At 31.5% G+C, this 4591-nt stretch overlaps 1 long non-coding RNA gene across 1 annotated transcript; it reads left to right on the forward strand.

Annotated features, from left to right (window-relative positions):
- Positions 1 to 644: 644 nt before the first annotated feature.
- LOC141717102 (uncharacterized) lies at positions 645 to 4388 on the forward strand. The gene is made up of 6 exons (XR_012573527.1): positions 645 to 795; positions 1545 to 1609; positions 2860 to 2952; positions 3093 to 3146; positions 3851 to 4134; positions 4248 to 4388. It is a non-coding gene; the product is annotated as an uncharacterized LOC141717102 (long non-coding RNA).
- Positions 4389 to 4591: the final 203 nt, after the last annotated feature.

The following is a 4591-nucleotide window of genomic DNA, read 5'->3' on the forward strand; positions in this document are numbered from 1 at the left end:
TATTGTAAGTTAGTTTGAATTATGGAGCAAATAAAATCATTGAATTGCTTCAATTTCCATTATCCAAACTTCCCAAAATAAATATTAAATAATTAAACACTAAATATCTATGAGTTAGATACTAGCACTTAAATATTTATAATTATAGAAATACTTTCTAAGCATATAAAACACTATACCATAGATTAGCTTTCGCAACCAAATTTCTTAAAATTATCTAAAAAACATTGTTATTGAAAGATGATTTCATGTCTATTGTAAGGGGTTTTATAAACATTGCAATTGAATTAACAAATTTTGTAGGTTGTTACAAAATGCATGTTATTGCAATGCATTACGTAACCGTTGCAATAGATTGAAAATTTGGGCCCAAAATCTAGTCGGGCAATCTGAAAATTTCAAGTGGGCTTGGTAAAAACATTTCTCGGCTTATGAAATAAAAACAATAAAACACTCGAAACACTAATTGATACACACGCTCAGACACACAAAACACAAACATACGCAAGAATCGAAGAACCGTCTCTCTAGTGTTGGATTAAATTTTGGTTTGTTCATCTTCTCACAACAAGTTCCGTGCTTTTGATTCAATTTAGGGTTCTTCTCACAAAATTTCAGTTGGGGTTCTTCCCACAGATTTGCAATTTTAGGTTTCTATTTTCTAATTTAGGCCTTTTAATTAGATTTTATTTAAATTAATGTGAGGTTTGAGTTTTGTAGTTGCCTAAAAGTTTGAATCGAAGATATTAACATCTCAGTGGCATGGGCTTTCGCTTCTCCCTTCACAAGTTAAAGGTATGTTTTGGGGTTTAGTTGATATTTAATTTTTTTTGTGATATATAAGTTGTGATATTTTTAGTTTGTATTTAATTCTAGTTCCAAATGTTGAGTTGTTTATTTCGAAACTCATGAGCTTACTAATCAATTACTGAGTCGTCGTCTATCAATTTCTGATCAAAATTATTAAGAAAAACAAACTTTCCAACAATTGTAACAAGTTTACATATTCAAATAAATTACGTAGTTATCGGGTTATCAGTGTTTATTTATGTGATGGATTTTCATTTAATTTTACATATATGAATACTAGGATTAATGCTGGATAAAACGTGATACCATGGCTTCCTGTATTTTGTTCTTTAGGTTACAATTGTTTGATTGTAGTTTAGCTAATATGCGAGTGTTTAAATGTTGTATGTGCATAGTTCTTTTGTTGTTGTTACTCAATAAATTAAACTCAATGTCTTTGTATCCTTTTTTCCAAGCTCTTTAAATTTGGGTAGTCAATCAGATATTAGTCGAGCATAGTTGTTTGTAGAGCTCTTTAATATAAGAAATACAAAGACTACTAAGATAAAAGGATTAAGGGAGATAAATATTGTAGTGTGAAATAGCAATACAGTCACATTCGATGACTTGATTGGCAGTGGAAGGTATGTTTTGTATTTCTTTCGTCAATATGAAAATTATGTTTTACATAGACAGGGTTGTTATTCTTCTTTTTTTAGTTGACTGACTTCTTTTGGGGCTTTCTTATGATTCAGTTGCAGAAAGTTCTTTCTCAAGGATATGATGACGGCTCTTACTCAATTCAATCCAAGACCGGAAAGTAAATATTTTGTTGTATCTTTGTTATGTATTATCAATGTTTGTGCTTATGATCATGTCTCGTATATATACCTGTTAAGTTTAAAAAATGTAAGTGACATTAAGATTATCTGTACATCAAATAATATTTCTGGATTTAAGGTTAGTTATATACAAAACCTGGATTAGAAATTTTTGGGTATAGGTTGTAGCTTTGATGGATGTCTTTATCTTAAGAACTCAAGAAGTTCCGGTTCATTTTGTTGGTAGATGGTAATTAGGAACCTTAATTCTCATACAGCCAAACTGAGGATCCTTGATTTACTGGCCATGTTAGGAGGAGAGGGGAACAGTATCTCTGCTCATTATACGACAATTTACCTAAGATGCTTGTTTATTGAACTTACGAAATTTATTTGAGCTAAATTCACTTGACATATTGATTTTTGTGACTAGGAAACATCAATAGTATAGAAAAACCCAGGCCCTTTCCCATGACCACGAAGCACCTGTGGTAGGATACTTATAGACACTTGTCTAACTTGAACAGTCTTGAGGATAAATTAACTAGGTAGATCTAATGTTATTTGAAGTCATTGTTCTTTTGTCTTGAATCTTTCAATGTATTTGTAGGTTTTGTTTTTAACCTCGATAAATTCATAAAATGTTCTCGACTTTATGTTATGTGACTTATTTACTGTTTTACCTTAGTTTAGTGTTCTTTAACTAATGTCGTTTTAATCCTTATATGAGTTAATATATACTAACATATTTAGCTGGAAAAAAAATCAATATAATATTCTCGGGTCTGGAGTTGACTGTGTGAATAAGTTTGTGTTCTGTGGAATGTAATTGTTTACGGTAAAGTTTTACTTGAGACTATAAAATAAGTGATTAACTTTGTATTTTTGTTAAGTGTGTTATTAGGTATATATATTATGAGAATCAATAACTTTGCTGGTTTTAAAGTTGAGGTCTATGTGTACTTGTATAGTTGTTTGTTTAATTATTTATTTAAACTGCGTTTATGTTGAATTGTTATTGTATAGTTATTAGTACTATGGCCTAACGGGAAACTTTGTGTGTATTTATATATGAATAGTATTTTCTAATAGCTATAAATCTAATGTACATATTACTTTTGATGACAAAATAACATCGTGTTTGTTTGGCATGATCTGTAAGATAGTTGTGGATGCTTGATGTTGCAATATAATTCTGGTACTTTCCTTTTATTATCCTTCTGATGAAAGTGTTATATTGTGTTTTTAGTTTTTTGACTGGAGGATCAACAGCGAATTTGTACCAGGCTTCTGAGCCCGAGCCCCAAGCATTACCAGAATCAAGTTTTTTGCTAAAATATACGTATGAAGTCCATTACCAGAATCCTGTTTATTCAAATCTTAATTACAACCGATACAGTGTTCAAGTATAACACTATGTAAAAATCTGGTTCCTCGATAATTGAGTATTTCATGTTTAATCTTGTTGTTGTTTTACTTCAGGTTCTTCTGAGGTACTCTCTCCTGGTTGGGTCCAGTGCATGAGTCAATTTACTGGTATGTTCATATCTGACATTATTTACTTTTAGGGAGCATGAGTGTTATTGTTTTATAATTTTTTACCCGCGGGAATATCCTTGGAAATCTGAGCACAGTAAATTCCTATTTATTGATTAAATAGAATGCAGTGGGAAATTTAAAATTAATCATGCATAAGCTTTTTGTTGTATAATATTTAGGTAAAAATCCAGTTCATTAAGCATAGTTAAGTTAGGGAAGAATTGACTGAAGGGTATATATATGGTTTGTATCCTTTGCAACCCCGAAAAACCATGCTTCATATGCATTTGTGTTACCATGACTTAAACCTTAGTCATAACAGTGACTATTCTAGATGTGTAAATAGGAATCTTTCATCTTTAATCTCTCACAGTCTCACTTCAATAATTTATATAGTTGATACTTGATATTGCAGAAAATTTCCTACCTATTGCTTAGCATCCAATTTCACGATTTCCAGTAGATAATGCAGACTAGTAGTACTAATAGTACACCTTTCATTTTATGCAGATGATTTACTTGTATTGTATATAAACAGTCATAAAACACTCTCATATTCTGTTCCTTTTCAATAATACACTAAACTATTTAAATACTTGTGCTTCAGGGTATGATAGCTATCCATGCTTATTACTTTCTTGAAGATTTAAAAATGTAAATCTTACCTATGTTACTTGATTGAAACTTGGGTGTTCTACCAGGTTCTCATTATGATCCATATGGTCCCCCCGACGTTCCTGGTTTTGAAATAGGGATGTTTCTGATAAAATATATATTGAACAGATATTCAAGGCAGAGTAGAGACAACATAAATGGATAACTGGTGATTTATGCAGTAATGGTATTATGGCAGTTTGAGGGTCAAGCTGCTATCAGGAACATGAATTGGAGGTTACTTGAAAAAATGCCATATATGAGTCTGTTCCACTCCCTCCACAACCAGTGTTACTGGTAATCAGACTTCCTTTTATGATCTGCAGCTCAGGTAAAGAGCAATTCTTAATTTCGTATAAAATTGGAAACTCCGACATTGGTATTTTTTTGGTGGTTTATTGTTAATGTTATCATAGCCTAACTTATGTTGCTACTTGTTAGTAGATAGCAGACAAGGAATTGGTTAGATTCGGAACAATTATTACAAGTAGTTGGAGCGGCATGCGTGCTTGAAGGCATCACGGAAAAGCGGCAAATAAAGATCATCAAGAAGTCTAAATTTACTTAGAAGAAAAGAAAGATCATCCATTAGTCTAAATTTGCATGCTTGTGTCGATGATGGAGACGAGATTTCCACAGGTGTAGATAAAGAAGCCGCATGAGTTGAAGCTTAAAGATGATTAACTAAGAATTTTTGGTCTATGTATAATTAACTTGAGATTGTGTGTAACCTTTATTTTGTTGTTTTTTCTTGAACTTTTGTATTTTTCTTAGACATGGTTTATGTG

This window comes from Apium graveolens, chromosome 4 (genome assembly GCF_009905375.1).
Source record: "Apium graveolens cultivar Ventura chromosome 4, ASM990537v1, whole genome shotgun sequence".
NCBI classification, from domain to species: Eukaryota; Viridiplantae; Streptophyta; class Magnoliopsida; order Apiales; family Apiaceae; genus Apium; species Apium graveolens.